Below are 18,992 nucleotides of genomic sequence, written 5' to 3'. Positions count from 1 at the left end.
AACATAAAACTTGTCACCTTACTCAGTCGCACCAGAGTCAGAGTGCTGAGCATACACTTAGACGTTCATAAAAGACTATTCACATGGTAACGGCCTGATAATCATTTTCACTCTTTCGGTTTCGACTGGTTTCTCTTTCGCAATGAGAACGCCCACCGTAAACAGGATAAAATATGTCAGCCGTAGTTTAGGCTACCTGTTTGGAGGTAAAACTTGTTGCGAGATGGCATGCAGATTTTATGCACTTCAGATGATTCAGGACAGCGATTCAACTTCAGGACAGCAAATCAATTCATGATTCAATTCATGATTCAGACAGCGATTCAGTTCAATCTTGAAAACGGCGACACTGATGATGAGCGGTGTCATTTTGAAATTTGACTCTATCCAGCCGAAGATCAACTCGAGTAAGTGTAAATATTTCTCCTATTTATTATGAGCAGATTGGTTGATATGCATGCGCTGTAGTTCATACACAGGAAAAATGACTGAGCAATTTTTCCTGAGTTAAACGTGTTTTCCTCAAGAATAGTTGATTTAGCTCTAGTAAAATTTGGGGTTGAAGTGGGAGCAAAATTACAGAGTAATTGTGTAACATAGTAACGGAGTTGGTTGCGGCTCTGAACTGAGTAAAATAATACAAGAGTTAATTTCAAGACACGCTGAATAGAGTCAAATACCAAAATAAAGTCAAATACCAGATAAATGAAGGTGTTGTAAAAAGCAGTTTTAGAACTGTGTTGGAACGTGTGAAAAACATGACGACCCGTTTTGATCACTTGACCTGGTGGGATTAAGAGTTGGCAGTGGGAGGGGCTTTCTCTCTTCTCATTGAATTGAATGAAATTTTTTACTCGTCTCATTGAATACCCCTCCCACTGCCAACCCTTTATCCCAAAACAATAGGACATACATTTTGGATGGCCAGTTAATTGTCCAGATCAGTGGAGCAGATTTAAGTTTTTATGCCTGATCCATTCCTAAGACTGAACAGAATCACCTCAAGTGACCAAAATGGTTTGTCACAATGGGTAAGGTCATGTTTTGTTTTGTTTTTTTTCCACACATTCCAACACTGTTCTAAAACTGCTTTTTACAACATCTTTATTTGTTTTTTATTTTTAAGTTCAGTCATGACATTCATACTACATAGATATTATTGTAGCTGAACTTGTGCTGAATACAAAAAAAAAGCCATATGACTTTGAAAATACTGCTTAGAGTTGTTGAAATTGACGACAAAATCAGAGCACGCCAAAATCATTACAGTGCCAGAAAACACCTTCAGACCCCAGAGGGTTAAAAACCCCATATAGTCTTGGAAAGCAAGCTCTAGTCCATACTGGTCTAGCGTTTGCTTCATAGGCTGGGAAAGGAGTAACTCGTCATGTTGCTTTCTAGTTCTGAGAGCCACAATGGCGTGAGAAGACATACCTAGGATCTGCAGATAACCGAACTGAAATGGATTAGTCGAACTGAAAGTCTGCTGATTGATTTGGATTAAAATAAAGAAAACTTTCATGAAATAAACATTAAAATTGATCTGTAAAATTGGTCAAAGATTCTGTGAAGCAACCCTGGAGTGATGACGTCCTCCTCCAAACCAACCCTGAATCAATCTGGTGTAAGCAACTTGAGTATTCAGACCAAGTGTTAAAATAAAATAAATAAATAAATAAATAAATAAATGCCCTTCGGCTAAAACAAGCCAGAATCGGTCATCCTGAATAAAATTTGCATGCTGAAAAAGCCAAGGCAGTTAAATAGAAAAGGACACAGGAATGCGGAAAATGAAATTGCCACAAGTTTAAATTGACTTTGTTTAATCGATTTATGTGAACTCGAACCCCTACAAATTTGGGAAAATTGGAAATGTAAGCCAGTAGAACATTAGAGGATGGGTTTTATTTTGTTTGTTGGTTTTTGTTTGTTTTTTTTTAAGCATTTTCCAAGTATGACTGCAAAGAAGCTTAAAGTGCCATTCCACCATTGGATGTATTCTTTGGCATAAAATACAATATATTTTGACAACATATATAAATGGTATCACTAGACAGAGAAATCTTTTAGCTTCAAAATGATATATCAAACATAATTTTTTGACAACGACAAGTATATTAATTTTGCGACCAAAGTCACCTACCCTTTGAATTTCCGCGCGTGATGTCATCGGCAGGTTCCCCTTCTTATGTACCACGTGACGTGGCGCACATATCAGCAATGGCGGATAGAAAGCGATAAAAATAATACCAATAAATCTAGCTAATACCAATAAATCTAGCTAACTGAAAGATTAACTCAAAATTTTTCGCAATTTTTTTGGCCCCCATATACGAGGAGAAATGACTCTCTCACTTTGGGGGTTTCCTGATCTAAAAATAGACCGACACGTGGTACACAAGAAGGGGAACCTGCCGATGACATCACGTTTCACTACCGCGCGGAAATTAAAAGGGTAGGTGACTTTGGTTGCAAAATTAATATACTTGTCGTTGTCAAAAAATTATGTTTGATATATCATTTTGAAGCTAAAAGATTTCTCTGTCTAGTCATGTTGTCATAAAATATATTGTATTTTATGCCAAAGAATACATCCAATGGTGGAATGGCACTTTAAGAAAGAAGGTTGCAGAAATTCTACAGTAGCTCCTATTTCAATCTGGCTTTTCTGATTGACTGTGTGTGTGTGTGTGTGTGTGTGTGTGTGTGTGTGTGTGTGTGTGTGTGTGTGTGTGTGTGTGTGTGTAAACACACCTGTATTGGGTGTGAATGTGTGTATAATTGTTTATAGACATGCTGTGTTTGTCTGCTCTGATAACTTTGCATGTGTGGTCCACAATCTGCCCATATTTCCACCAGATGTTTACCCTGCTCTCTTCATCCCTCCCTCTCTTCCTCTGCAGTCTGGACTTCACCTCGGGTCCAGCTGCGGTTAGAGTTAAACGAGGGAGATGATGGTGCAGATTAAAGAGGGGAAGAGGAAAAGGCCTGAGGGTTCCCCCCCTCAAAAGTATCTCTCCTCACCTGCAGCCAATACAGGCTCCGCTGCAGGCTGCGGCTTTGATATATATGCAAGATCGAAACCTGCTCCTGGTCATACATCTCCTTCCCTCACTGACCATGTATCACTCCTGACTTGTCTAATAGTTATGGCGCCGTACACCCGAGTTGAATCTAGCATTCAGTTAAACACTGTGCGGTCCAAAAGCCTGAATTCACTTCCAAAATCTTTATGCATTTCATCATTAATCAAAAACGAATATTACTCCTGTTCAGTTATTCATCTTCAGTAACAGCTTTATCCTGGTCAGGGTTGTAGTGGATCCAGACCGTATCCTGGCAATGCACCCTGAATGAGACACCAGTCCATTGCACACACCTCCACACACTCAGTCTCTCATTTACACAAAGGACAACGTATCTTAGCCAGTCCACTTCCAGGCGTGATTTTGGGAGTCACAAGGAAACCCACATGGACACAGACAGAAGGGGTGTTCACACGGCACATATTTGCATCGATGCTACACCAATGTATTTTGTTGCGATATATCTTACACCGGTGTAAATTTTGTGGAGCGTTCACATGTCACAAACCTGCTTACTAGAGAGAAGTGTGTTAGCACCGGTGCAGCCCCACTTGCGTTCACACGGCAGTTTTTGCGACCGTGCTATACGATAGTAATAATGCGGAAATGAAATATGCGCATGCGTGAAAATGTACTTCCTTTTCCTGGTTGTCATTGCATCACCAAGCGCCGGGAAAACAACGTGGATGAAGACACCAGTGTTGCCAGATACTGCTGACGTTTTCCAGCCCAAAATATGTTCAAATCCGCCAAACTGCACTTAAAACCGCCCAATCTGGCAACACTGGAAGACATGCAGTTCTGTTGTTGTTGATATTCACCATTTTGGAAGCGCAAAATACCAGGATGCAAATTATGCAATGCCCGTATGTAATCAACTGTCCTCACGCGTAGCGAGTCTACCCCTGTAGCATTCAGACATCCCATTTTATATCGGTGCTGACCCGCAAACTAGCATTTATTCCGGAGTAAATTTCTTAAACCACCTCCCGAGCAGGGTTAGATTTGCACCGGTTTAAGCAGCTTTCAGGGGCTACACCGGTATAACTTTGTACCGTGTGAACGCTCTACCGGGGCAGCCCCGGTGCTACACCGGAGTAAAAGTTGCCGTGTGAACACCCCTAGACAGTAACATGAGCTCAGAAATGAACCTCTGCAGTTGTGATCGTGATTGCATACATACGTGCAAGCTCATACGACAGAAAATGATTACTCGTTTGCTAGATTGTTTTTCCTGTCCTTTGAGAAATCACTGTACGTAATATGGAGTTGGACGCGATATATATTTGTTGTGGCAACATTGTTCATATTATGACACACACATCAGTGTCAGTGACCTCCACAGTTATTGGCACCCCTTGTAAAATCCACCTTTTGGTGAGGTAGCTTCATCATGTCCTCCAAACGCCCTGGAAACCTTGTTGAGGTATATGGCATCATGGACTCCATGAAATACCAGGACATTTTAAATCAAAATCTGGCTGCCTTTGCCAGGAAACTAAAACTGGGTCATCACTGGATCTTCCAGCAGGACAATAATCCAAAGCATACAGTGGTGCTTGAAAGTTTGTGAACCTTTTAGAATTTTCTATATTTCCGTCTTAGGTCTTTTTTGTCGTATCTTCCGTTTTATGATGCACCAAATGTTTTCTAAGGGTGAAAGATCTGGACTGCAGGCTGGCCAGTTCAGTACCCAGACCCTTCTTCTACGCAGCCATGATGCTGTAATTGATGCAGTATGTGGTTTGGCATTGTCATGTTGGAAAGTGCAAGGTCTTCCCTGAAAGAGACGTCGTCTGGATGGGAGCATATGTTGCTCTAGAACCTGGATATACCTTTCAGCATTGATGGTGTCTTTCCAGATGTGTAAGCTGCCCATGCCACACGCACTAATGCAACCCCATACCATCAGAGATGCAGGCTTCTGAACTGAGCGCTGATAACAACTCGGGTCGTCCTTCTCCTCTTTAGTCCGAATGACACAGCATCCCTGATTTCCATAAAGAACTTCAAATTTTGATTCGTCTGACCACAGAACAGTTTTCCACATTGCCGCAGTCCATTTTAAATTAACCTTGGCGCAGAGAAGACTTCTGCGCTTCTGGATCATATTTAGATATGGCTTCTTCTTTGAACTATAGAGTTTTAGCTGGCAACGGCGGATGGCACGGTGAATTGTCTCGTCTCGTCTTCTTCTGCTTTATCTGGGACCGGGTCGCAGAGGCAGCAGTCTAAGCATGGAAGCCCAAACTTCCCTTTACCCAGACACTTCGACCAGCTCCTCGGGAAGAACACCGAGGCGTTCCCAGGCCAGCCGAGAGACATAGTCCCTCCAGCGTGTCCTGGGTCTTCCCCGGGGCCTCCTCCCGGGGGGACATGCCTGAAACACCTCCCCAGGGAGGCGTCCAGGAGGCATCCGAAAAAGATGCCCGAGCCACCTCAGCTGATTCCTCTCGATGTGGAGGAGCAGCGGCTCTACTCCGAGCTCCTCCCGAGTGACTGTGCTTCTCACCCTATCTCTAAGGGAGCGCCCAGCCACCCTGTGAAGGAAACTCATTTCAGCCGCTTGTATCCGCGATCTTGTTCTTTCGGTCATTACCCAAAGCTCATGACCATAGGTGAGAGTCGGAACGTAGATCGACCGGTAAATTGAGAGCTTCGCCTTTTGGCTCAGCTCCTTCTTCACCACGACGGACCGGTAAAGCGACCGCATCACTGCGGAGGCTGCACCGATCCGCCTGTCGATCTCATGCTCCATCCTTCCCTCACTCGTGAACAAGATCCCGAGATACTTAAACTCCTCCACTTGAGGCAGGACTTCTCCACCAACCTGGAGAGGGCAAGCCACCCTTCTCCGGTTGAGAACCATGGCCTCGGACTTGGAGGTGCTGATTCTCATCCCAGCCGCTTCACACTCGACTGTAAACCGCCCCAGTGCATGCTGAAGGTCCTGGTTTGAAGAAGCCAACAGGACAACATCATCCGCAAAAAGCAGAGATGAAATCCTGTGGTTCCCAAACAGGATTTCTTCCGGCCCCTGGCTGCGCCTAGAAATTCTGTCCATAAAAGTTATGAACAGAACCGGTGACAAAGGGTAGCCCTGCCGGAGTCCAACATGCACTGGGAATAGGTCTGACTTACTGCCGGCAATGCGAACCAGACTCTTGCTCCATTCGTACAGGGACCGGACAGCCTTTAGCAAAGAGCCCCGAACCCCATACTCCCGAAGCACCCCCCACAGAATACCATGGGGGACACAGTCGAATGCCTTCTCCAGATCCACAAAGCACATGTGGACTGGTTGGGCAAACTCCCATGAACCCTCGAGCACCCTATGAAGGGTATAGAGCTGGTCCAGTGTTCCGCGACTAGCTGTTGGGACACGGTGAATTGTGTTCACAGATAATGTTCTCGGGAAATATTCCTGAGCCCATTTTGTGATTTCCAATACAGAAGCATGCCTGTATGTGATGCAATGCCGTCTAAGGGCCCGAAGATCACGGGCACCCAGTATGGTTTTCCGGCCTTGACCCTTACGCACAGAGATTCTTCCAGATTCTCTGAATCTTTTGATGATATTATGCACTGTAGATGATATGTTCAAACTCTTTGCAATTTTACACTGTCGAACTCCTTTCTGATATTGCTCCACTATTTGTCGGCACAGAATTAGGGGGATTGGTGATCCTCTTCCCATCTTTACTTCTGAGAGCCGCTGCCACTCCAAGATGCTCTTTTTATACCCAGTCATGTTAATGACCTATTGCCAATTGACCTAATGAGTTGCAATTTGGTCCTCTAGCTGTTCATTTTTTGTACCTTTAACTTTTCCAGCCTCTTATTGCCCCTGTCCCAACTTTTTTGAGATGTGTTGCTGTCATGAAATTTCAAATGAGCCAATATTTGGCATGAAATTTCAAAATGTCTCACTTTCGACATTTGATATGTTGTCTATGTTCTATTGTGAATATAATATCAGTTTTTGAGATTTGTAAATTATTGCATTCCGTTTTTATTTACAATTTGTACTTTGTCCCAACTTTTTTGGAATCGGGGTTGTATAGCAAAGAATCCTGTCAAATTTTGTGAAATTCCTCCAAAAATTGTGAGAGGAGTTGATTTCAGAAAGTGAGTACCCTTCCCGGGACGGACAGATGGGCATCGCCACGACATAATCCCCCTTCGGGCCTTTCGGCCAGTGGGGGATAAAAATTTTTTGCCAAATTACATGAAATTCCTCCAAAAATTGTGAGGGAAGTTGATTTCAGAAAGCAAGCACACCTAGATGAAATTGCCAAAGTACAAGTTTGTTAATAGTCAAGGGCATAACACTGGTAAAATTTGCCCAAATTAAACGAAATTTCAATATGCGTATAACTGTCATATAACAAAGCCTTTTGCCAAGTTTGGTGAAATTCCTCCACAAATTGTGAGAGCAGTTGATTTCAGAAGCTGAGCACCCTTCCCGGGATGGACGGAAATCGCAACGACATAATCCCCCTTCGGGCTTTTCAGCCAGCAGGGGATAACAAAGGACTAAATTTTGTTTCCTGAGGGAAGATCGACCCAAAACATTGATCAGAACTGGAATCGGGTGAGAACTGCGAGAAGAGATACAATTCTAATGAGAAGTCCCAAAACTCGTGAAGTTGACCTAATTAGCAGTTCATTAGCAAACATTTGACAGTATAATGACCAAGTGTTGTGCAGAAGGACTAGTTCTTTCAAACGAAGCAATCGGAACTGAAATCCATTGAGAACTGAGGGAGGAGATACGATTTAACTGAAAACAAAGTTGTAAGCAAATTGTTTCCCACAGGAAAATCAACAAACAAATGACCAAGTTTTGTTCCTCATGGGAAGATCGACCCAAGACATCGATCAGAACTGGAATCAGGTGAGAAATGAGAGAGGAGATACAATTCTAGTGAAAAGTCTGAAAGTTTGTTACTAACTCATTTGTTAGCAAAAGAAATTGACAAAACAACGACCAAGTTTTGTGCGGAGTGAGGAGTTATTTCAAACAAGACAATCGGAACGGAAATCCGTTGCGAACTGATGGAGGAGAGACGATTGAACTGAACTGTGGACGACAGACGGACGACGGATGCGACGCCACAGCAATGACTCATCGGCCTTATGGTCAGATGAGCAAACAAAACAAAACCAGAAAAGAAAAAAAAAAAGCAAGCTTGTCATGGGAGTGGCTTAACAGCCCGATTTTCAGATCATGCTCACGTTTTCAGGACATTTTATCCCTTTTTTTAAATTGATTCATCCAGGAAGCTAGACTATATATTTCCATGTTACATTTGCAGGTTTTCCAGGATGGTGACAAACCTGGTAATGAAGAGCAATGAACTGGGGGGGGCAAAATTTAGACTTTAAGTACAGACACACCTGCAAACTGTAGTACGCACACAACCAGAAGGCTATCCACTACACAAATTAATCCATCAATCCCAATCAAGCAAACACGGTGGCCTTCAGCTCACATCAACACCAAACTCCTTCTCAACTGCAAACACAGACGTGGAGGGGGGAAAAAAAAAACGCAGAAGGAAAGACAGTGACAAAGCGAGGGAGTGAAAAAAGGGAGGGAGGGAGAGATTGAGCAGGATGACGGAGGAGCTCTTGGCTGTTTGTTTTCAAAGTCACAATTACACGCAGGAACAAATCAGACTACTGCTGAGTCCTAAACATGGCCTGCCCGTTTCAGCATAAACGGCTTGGTTTCCGACACACGCACACCATTACCATAATGGAAGAAGAGGACGCAGCAACCAGAATGACCACATACTCAAGGGAAAGAGAGAAAAAGAAAACAGGCCCAAAGAGAAAGGGAAAACGTGAAACCAGAATAACCCGAAAGAAGAGGAAGAAAATGTGTACGTGTAAGGTTTAATGTTCAAAAGTCAAGACGCTTTGAAATCTCAGCTTCAGTGTGACAGACATACAGGAAAAGAGAGAGAGAGAGGGGGGATTTATGTGATTTCTTTACCCAAGCCTTTGCCTCAGACAGCAATCATCTTTCTTTCAGTCAACACACTGTGTGTGTGTGTGTGTGTGTGTGTGTGTGTGTGTGTGTGTGTGTGTGTGTGTGTGTGTGTGTAAAATGCCGACTCAGAAGGAAAGTAATCTGGAGGAAGGTTGTTAAAGGACATGGATACAAAGGAAGTAAAGAATCGGAGCGACTTCATCAGCACAGCTGTCATAAACACAATCGATATCTTTCTCAAACACACAAAATTGCACTCTTACCAGCCAGCACAAATCGCTCTTTCCCCTCCTCTCTCCAACATACACACACACACACACCCAAACTGAAATCCTTTCCCTTATGCATGCTTAGTGCAAAGCCAGGATTTGCAACCTTTCCCATTTCAGACATACTTGTGTCGAACATTCACACACATCAAACACGAGCATTAAATGGCAATTAATACGTGTTTATCTTTGTCTGACACACAGACACAGTCTCTCATCTCTCAGACACTTTGGTGGTCTCATGTTTCTTAGCGACAGACTTCCATTCTGCTTATTTATTTCCACAGAAATTCCTGACCTGAATATACTGGCGCTCTTGGCATGGTGTGGAAAACCACAGGCCGATCCTCAGAACTTTCTCTGTCTGTCCGAATAAAGGCAAGGAAACACATCTGCGGGCGCCCTTTTCATTGCCTGTCAGCAATTTTCCCCTCTCACTTAGGCCGACTAGTCTAAAAAGCAACAATTTTACAGGCTAATGACTCAAACAAAGCTGTCAAACGTGTGCTGCGAGCAGTTAACGGCTCAGCAAAGTGACCACGGCTCCACTGGCCAGTCAAAGCAGAGCCAGGTTAACATTTTGAAAAAGTCAGACTATAAAAGCATGCTTGATTCTGTTTATATGCACTTCGCCTGAGCTGAGACGTGCACATGGTTTGTTTGCAGGACTGCGGTTTCTTATCATATCTGTCATCAGTGTAGGCTGTCTGTGGTTTTGGTTGTAATTTGGGCAAGACATTTGCAACATGCGATGCTTCTTCGAGGCGAACACACACCAGCAAACAATACGGCTCATGTTACACACAGATGAGCAGCGTCTGCTCCTTTCATGCCTGCTTTTCATTGAAACTGCACTTATTAAGACTGCACTGGCATTGGTGTGAACGAGTGCTTGACATTCATTACATCTCATCTTTTTTTGCGGAGCGCTTTTTAGACAAAGGGCAGATGGCTCGAAAATGCACCGACAACAAAGAGACAGGAGAGAGACAGAGAGAGAGAGAGAGAGCGCATCTGTCAGCTGGGGTCACAAAACTGCACCCACAATTGCCACTTACTGCACTAAAGCTGGGTCTCAAATGGCGTTTGTGCATGAGAGGATTGCCTAACACGGACTACGCCAGATTTTCAAACTGTACTGGTATATGGAGCGTCTTTAAAAATGCATGATCGCAGCACACAGAATTATTCTATTAATATAACCCAACTACTGAAATATTAAATACATTAGACAGAAATAAAACCAACTTTTATTATTGGCACCAATAGAGCTTTTTACTCCCAAACCTCCCACTAATTTGGCACTAAACATTTACAATGTCTGGTTAAAATACCGTGTACTTTTTTTTACTCAGTTTGCTATTACTTCTGCTTTGTATAAGTTACTGAGCTCTGGATTAAGATGAGATGATTGTGAACCAGAGGGGAAGCGTCAAGGCCTTCTAGGCCTTCAGAGACGGCCCAAACATATCAGCATTTCAAATGTTATATTTAATTTCTTTCATTATAATTATTCTTTTCTAATTCGGCCTCATTCCCTATCAAATTTGCTTCAGAACTGAAAGGGTTACTGTCCTGAAAACATTAAACTAGAGTTATCTAATGAGATTTTTTTTGTTTGTTGTCTCTAGGCTGAGAAGAGTTTAGAGCTGGGTTCACTCACTAATTCTATTTTGGTCTCATCCGTCCACAAAACATTTTTCCAACAGCCTTCTGGGTTGTCCACGTGATCTTAAGCAAACTGCAGATGAGCAGCAATGTTCTTTTTGGAGAGCAGTGGCTTTCTCCTTGCAACCCTGCCATGCACACCATTGTTGTTCAGTGTTCTCCTGATTAGATTAGATAAAACTTTATTGATCCCTTTGGGCGGGTTCCCTCAGGGAAATTAATGACTCATGAACATTAGCCAATGTGAGAGAGGCCTTCAGTTGCTTAGAAGTTACCCTGGGGTCCTTTGTGACCTCGCTGACTATTCCACGCCTTGCTCTTGGAGTGATCTTTGTTGGTCGACCACTCCTGGGGAGGGTAACAATGGTCTTGAATTTCCTCCATTTGTACACAATCTGTCTGACTGTGGATTGGTGGAGTCCAAACTCTTTAGAGATGGTTTTTAAACCTTTTCCAGCCTGATGAGCATCAACAACGCTTTTTCTGAGGTCCTCAGAAATCCCCTTTGTTCGTGCCATGATACACTTCCACAAACACGTGTTGTGAAGCTCAGACTTTGATAGATCCCTGTTCTTTAAATAAAACAGGGTGCCCACTCACACCTGATTGTCATCCCATTGATTGAAACCACCTGACTCTAATTTCACCTTCAAATTAACTGCTCATCCGAGAGGTTCACATACTTTTGCCACTCACAGATATGTAATATTGGATCATTTTCCTCAATAAATAAATGACCAAGTATAATATTTTTGTCGCATTTGTTTAACTGGGTTCTCTTTATCTACTTTTAGGACTTGTGTGAAAATCTGATGATGTTTTAGGTCATGTTTATGCAGAAATATAGAACATTCTAAAGGGTTCACAAACTTTCAAGCACCACTGTATCTATCTAGACAGATATCTCGATAGACAGACAGAGATAATTTAAAGTGCTGTAAAGCTAAGGACTGCCTGGCTCTGTTTGCTTCCTTAACCCCACTGGAGGAAGGAAATAATAGTGCTGAGAGTACAGTTTGACCTGGCCATAGTTAGATAAACAACAACGCGTAGCTCCTGTGCTCCACATACTGCACATTTCATTTTAATGTAAAGCTCAGTGTAACAATTACAGTTTTAAGGCTTAAACAAACTGCTGTCAATGGTAGACTTGTCAGTACCATATGCTTTGTGCTACAAGCCCCTAACCTTTTGTTCTGTGGGGCAGGTTCATGCAACAAGGATCCATCTGACCAAACTGCAACTGTCTGTCAAATATAATCCATAATCCAGATCATATTTCTCAGTGTGAACACACCTGATAGTTAAAAGTAGACAGCCTTTTGAGTTAATAAAATTGGTGAAATTTAGTTCCCTCTGAAATTTGGTCATTGTGATGTACGTTTATTTCTGTAATATCCAGGGATGTCGTAGTGGGGGGAAAAGGGGGACTGAGTTACCAGGGCCCCAAGTGGGGGGAGGGCCCTTGAGGAGTCTGTAATTTTATTTTTCTTTAAATATCAATACCATTTAAAGATCACAATATATGTTTCTAACTAATGTAAATGTAATGTTTTGGGTAAATAAATCGTTTGATTAATGGATTGAATTGTGTGTCCTAGCTTACATATAGTGTCCGGGGACAGCCCCCCCCTGCACAAAATGGTTTAGTCCGCTTTCACCGGGCTTTTTAACTCGGCGCATTTAACGTAGCGTTCATTCTGCTGAAGCAGCGCTGCGCATTGTAGGCTATCTGTGCTATGGAAGATGATGCACAAGAAAACAAAATCTGGTTTTCAGAAACAAAAAGAGAGGCAGGAAAGAGACAAGAAAAGAAATGAGGGAAAGCAACTGCTCACAAACTTCTTTCCCAAGAAAGGTGAGCCCAAATGTGAAAGCAAATAGCCTACATTAAATGAACACCCGTGGTTATAAATGCTTCAATACCACCGCGATTGTCAGTGCTAAAAACTGCACAACACAAAATTAGAAATAACATGATGCCTTTTTTGTTTACATTTCAATAGTATACTAATCGAAAATTAAATTAATATTTATTATTGGGCCATAACATAATTAGGCTAATAGCCTAATTTAGTCTCAATGTCATAGGTGTTTGGTGACCTTTGGTGGCATTTACTGTTCCAACTTTTAATCATTCTGCAAATAAAACAAAGATTCAGTGAAGTATCGTGTGATTAGCGTTTTTTATTCATTTAAGAGTTGTTAGATTAATGTGTGGCTACATAACTGACTGGACTGGTAGTACGCCCTTGTTGTTAGATACTTTCAGCATTGTTAACTGCTGAGCTTTTTTTGGGGGGGCCCATGGCCACTACTTGTGCATAGGGCCCAGAATTTGGTGCTACGCCCCTGATTTCAAGCCCTGTATTATATTATATTATCTCATCTCATTATCTCTAGCCGCTTTATCCTGTTCTACAGGGTCGCAGGCAAGCTGGAGCCTATCCCAGCTGACTACGGGCGAAAGGCGGGGTACACCCTGGACAAGTCGCCAGGTCATCACAGGGCTTATATTATATTATATTATTATATTATATTATAGTCCAGTTATTTTCTAATGGCATCATAAATCTCCCCAAGACTCATTTGAAAGGAGTAAAAATATCTGCCTAATCACTTGAGGGCTTCAAAATGTAAAGAAATTAAATTCTTTTTCAGAAATTACTGATAATGGAAGGTCTTTTTTTTTTTTAAACTACTGCAACATAATATAACTTTAAAGAAAAAAACTGATTAAAATATACCTTTATTTTAGACTTGGAGCCACAATTTAGATTTACAGAATCTAGGATATATACAGTATAAAAAATTTAAGAGTTGTTAGATTAATGTGTGGCTACATAACTGACTGGACTGGTAGTACGCCCTTGTTGTTAGATACTTTCAGCATTGTTAACTGCTGAGCTTTTTTTTTGGGGGGGGGGCCATGGCCACTACTTGTGCATAGGGCCCAGAATTTGGTGCTACGCCCCTGGTAATATCTTTTAAAAAGGCTATTCTGTGGCTGGGACATAATTTAATCTGAGGGGATTATTTCCCTAGCAAATAAGTCGCATGAAATCGCTTTTTTCACGCAGACAGAGGAAGTCCGGTGTGCACATGTGCAGGTTTATCTTTCAACATTGCCGTTGTCTTCTTCTCTTGGGTTTTACGGCAGCTGGCATCCACAGTGTTGTATTACTGCCATCTACAGGTTTACCTTGATCGTACACTGACGGTTCCATCATTCTGTCGCTAAACGAACAGCTGATCACACCGAGGTGCTCACTGACCGCCGGTATTTATTAGTTTGGTCCTGCGTTTCCTTTCCTTCGCAACATAACGTCTTTTCTTCTCGCTTTCCGTTACTGTAGTCGGTCTTTCACGTTTCATTCGCACGCTCTCATCCTCCATTTTTCTCTCCTGTTTCAAATTTGTATGGAAGTCTGTGCTTTGAATTCAGGAGCTTTCGGTCCGCTAAACAAAAATAATTGGGTATCAGGGAAAATTCTTTTTATGACCTAAACCTGAAAACTCTGAAAGTCAGTCTACCTTTAACTATCCTAGAATAATACATACTAGGGATGTAACAATGACACTGGGTGCCTTCGAAATGAGGAAAATGTATCCTCGATGCTGTGCATTACCCATAAATCTGTGCAGCAGGTCCCTCAAGCAATGGGAAAAAAAAAAAAAAAAGATGGACCAAACGCCACAGAAAAGTGATTTCGTGTACAAGCAAGTTTACAAGTAATACAAGTAATCAAGAAATAAACGAACATTGTATGACTATCTTATAACCCCATGATTGTAACCAAGTAAATATGTTTGAGAGACATCCGCTAGCCAACGAGCTAACTCTTTGGTTTAGTTCCATGGCGTTTTGATGTCACACGTTACCGTAAACGCTATCCTAAAAGGTCACTTGAAAAGAACGTCCTTAGAAGATGCCTTCAGTCAAAAGTCCTGCCTTATAGATAGTTTTCACTGACGTCACGGCATTCCGGGGAACGCCCTCCAGCCGCCATTTTGTGGGGCAAACAAAACGGACCATCGCCATTACCGGCTACGTTATCTCGGACGAATTTATGAAGTTATATAGTCAGTTTTCTAAAATAAAGATCAATGTCGGCAAAATCAAGCAAACAGAAGTATATAGATACATTAGACGACATCTCACGACAACGGTATGCAGCCAAACTGGCCTTGATTGGGGGAATTGACCCCTACGAAGTGGACAAAGATGCATTTTCAAGTGACTATGCAGGGCTGCCAAAGCCTGAAACTGCCAAAGCCTGCTCCAAAGCCTGAAACTGACTTCATCAAACTTTAAAGGCTGTCTGATATATACAACTTTATATATTCACAGCGTGCTTTTTGTCGGATGCCGCCTTTTTCACGGCTGAATCGCGCAGATCCGATTTTTTTGGGGGGGGGGGGCGTTGGAGTGTCTGATTATAATTTCAAAGTAAATTCTGTATTAAAATTACTAAATAAGCAAATCCGTTACAGTCCATGAAACAGGAATTATAAGGATGAGAAAAAACAGTTTAAATCGGAAAGCTGCGCACATTTGTGCAGTCCTGCACACCGCTCGGGCTGTGCAAATGTGCGCAGCTTTCCGATTTAAACTGTTTTTTTTCTCATCCTTATACTTCCTGTTTCATGGACTGTAACGGATTTGCTTATTTAGTAATTTTAATACAGAATTTACTTTGAAATTATAATCAGACACTCCAACGCCCCCCCTAAAAAAAAAAAAATCGGATCTGCGCAATTCAGGCGGCATCCACCAAAAGGCGCGCTGTTTGCATCCCAAACACAAATCAAATCATACAGAATAGACCTAAAATGTTTTTCAAAAATGACCCTTGCGTGAGTGAAGTGACAAGTTTCAAATAGAAACGTGACAAACGAGCGATATTAAGTGTACATTACAATGTAAACGTAAACTCAGCGGTTCCAGTTAGGCATTCTCCAGAGATTGTTCACATGACGTTTTGGTTTCCAAAAACAAACTTAAACACAATTGATTGTTTATTTAAACAACTTACCACTTATAAAATGATCGGAGCAGACTTTGCTGTGTTTGGAAGGCTGATAATCCTTGCGGTTGATTCCTGCAAGCCATAGATTTCTCCTTTGTATGCTGAGTTTCTTTGTTTGCTCGCCTTCGTGCTCCCGTACAGTGGGAATTCCATAAAAGCTCCGCTTGACGTCATCATCTGACCTATTACGACAGTCGTGAATACAACAGGTGTGCACCATTGCTAGCTTTAAATAGCCTGCTTGGGTTCTTTTGAAGACTTTGTACTCGCGCGTTACAATGTGTGCTCAGTGACCCGTACGGTAAGCTTGACCCGCAAGATGGCCGCCACTAGGGAATCCCCGACTCTGTGACGTCATGTGAAAACTATCTATAAGACACTTGTCTATTACAGCAGCGAGGCAACAAGGCAGCAGCCTTCTGTTTCAAACACAGCCACCGTCTGTATCCGTACCTGTTTAGCACTCCAAATATGTCCTGAAAAGCAATGGGGGAAAAACCCAGAAGCTGAAATGGCAGCAGGGTCAGCCTGGTGTGTGAGAGTTCTGGCTCTGACAGTTCCTCAACCTCAGCTACATCTCTCCAGTTTGTAGTTGGTCTCGAGTAAACATCTCGTGTTGGAACGTTTTATTAACCCCCCGTTTGTGCAGTTATTTTTCTTTGTACTTGCCCGTGATGTATTGCAAAAAAAAAAAAAAGTAGTTGGTTCTATTTCCCAAAATATAAACAAACTATTATTGTATTTTAAACCACAGCTACGATGACCAAGCAGTGACAAAAGATGAACGTTCATGCGAATGTTAATGAATGATCTTTCTTTGTCCTGAGAGCTTCATAATTTGACTCATGATCAGATGAAAGTGCATTTCAACCAGATACCCTGTAAACGTTTCTGGCAAACGCAAATATAGCGCACCTGATATTCATATTTGTATCCATTTAAAATGCATTATCTATCTATTTTGATTAATGCTACATCCCTACTCTATAAGTCTGCGATTTGAAACACAACATGAGGTACTGGCCGAGTCACCGTTTTCTAGAAGGAGGTGTTGATGACGACAGTCGAGTGCCTCATACAGAAGGACAGAAAGTGACTGACGAACCTGAACATTTTAATTACAAGACCTTCCTGATGCACGTTTCCATCGTCCCTGCATGCACGGTATGTGATCCTGGATCCCTGTTGTGGTTTTCTGGCAGGATCGAGTCTTTCTGTGTGGGTCAGTCATAAACCTCAGACGAATGAGGAGTCAGTTTTGAATACAGACATGTCATTCCAAGTTCTTCCTCAGGCTGAGTGGATAATATTCCAAATACCACTTTGTCACAACACACCCTTTTCCAAGGTCCTGTCTGACACTAAAGAGAGAAATGACCCCTTCTCTCATCTCCGGTTCACTGGGCGCCAACTGCGGTGTCAAAGACAGTTTGCACAGAGACGTTAATGACCTGATGTTTTTAAGCAACACTAAAGTGCCAAAAGCCGAACGAGCCAGATCTCAGCTGGACACTAGAAAAAGCTTAATTGATTTTACAAGCATACGGATTTATTTAGTTTGAATAAAATCTACTTCAGTGATTTATGGTACAAATACGTTCATGTGCTGCTCCTCAGACCACAAAACACGGAGCTTCTTCTACACCTATACGTGAAAAAACACCACCAGGCCTCCATTTTCCCCAAAAAACTAAGTGAGAAAATGCATCATCTGATCAGAGTTTCCATTTGAAGTGTTCTTGGGCCTGGAGAGCTTGGGATTTTCCATGACTTGAGCGGGAAGGCTGGGTGTTTGCTCTGGAACCAAAGCGCTGTGGCCTGCGGTCTGCATATACGGTACAGTCATGAGCAATGAGGGAAAGGAGTTCCCAGGGTGCTTTGCTCCAATGCCACTCACTCTGTACTGTTGGCAGGCAACTCGGCCTCTTTCTCTCTCTCACACAAAAACACACACACTCTCTGAGGAGAGCAAGGAGAGAAAGGCAGTTTGGATACATAGCAGGGAGCATAAAAAGTGTGTGTGTATTTTATTATATATATATAATCTCTAGCTGCTTTATCCTGTTCTACAGGGTCGCAGGCAAGCTGGAGCCTATCCCAGCTGACTACGGGCGAAAGGCGGGGTACACCCTGGACAAGTCACCAGGTCATCACAGGGCTGACACATAGACACAGACAACCATTCGCACTCACATTCACACCTACGGTCAATTTAGAGTCACCAGTTAACCTAACCTGCATGTCTTTGGACTGTGGGGGAAACCGGAGCACCCGGAGGAAACCCACGCGGACACGGGGAGAACATGCAAACTCCGCACAGAAAGGCCCTCGCCGGCCATGGGGCTCGAACCCGGAGCTTCTTGCTGTGAGGCGACAGCGCTAACCACTACACCACCGTGCCGCCTAGATATATACGATATATATATATATATATATAAGTGCTGTCAAGCGATTAAAATATTTAATCACGATTAATGTCGTGACTGTCATAGTTAACTCGCGATTAATCGCAATTTAATCGCACATTTTTGTCACATGAAAAACCATTGTAATTCTCTTATCAGCATAAAAAAGTGAATGGGCTTGCTCACCGTTCGAACTACGGGGGTACTCGGGGGATCCGAGATCCCCTGAAACAGACATGAGATCCCTTGAAAACATGATTTGGGAAATGTTGGGGGGTCTCTAAAATATTGGCAAAATGATGTTTATTGACATAGCAATCATGTGTAACGGGAAGCATTTGTATATCCAAAGTGAGCGCGCGATGGAGAGCCGCGCTCTGAGACAAGCGCAAGCACCCCAAACCCCCCCCCCCCCCAAGGGAAAATAAGGGACCCCCCGAAAATATCGGCATAGTTCGAACACTGGTTGTACCAATGTTTTTTTTTTTTTTTATTGCAGAGCATAACACGTCTTGTCACAGCCACTGCAAAGTGGG

General features: G+C 42.5%; 1 protein-coding gene across 6 annotated transcripts in view; it reads left to right on the top strand.

Annotated features, from left to right (window-relative positions):
* pard3bb (par-3 family cell polarity regulator beta b) overlaps window positions 1-18,992 on the top strand; it is a 920,021-nt gene that overhangs the window by 634,032 nt on the left and 266,997 nt on the right. The gene's annotated exons all lie outside the window — the stretch shown is intronic.

The sequence above is a fragment of the Neoarius graeffei genome, chromosome 9 (genome assembly GCF_027579695.1).
Source record: "Neoarius graeffei isolate fNeoGra1 chromosome 9, fNeoGra1.pri, whole genome shotgun sequence".
Classification (NCBI taxonomy): Eukaryota; Metazoa; Chordata; class Actinopteri; order Siluriformes; family Ariidae; genus Neoarius; species Neoarius graeffei.
Note: the sequence above shows the minus strand (reverse complement) of the source record. Positions and strands in the feature narration are given on the sequence as shown.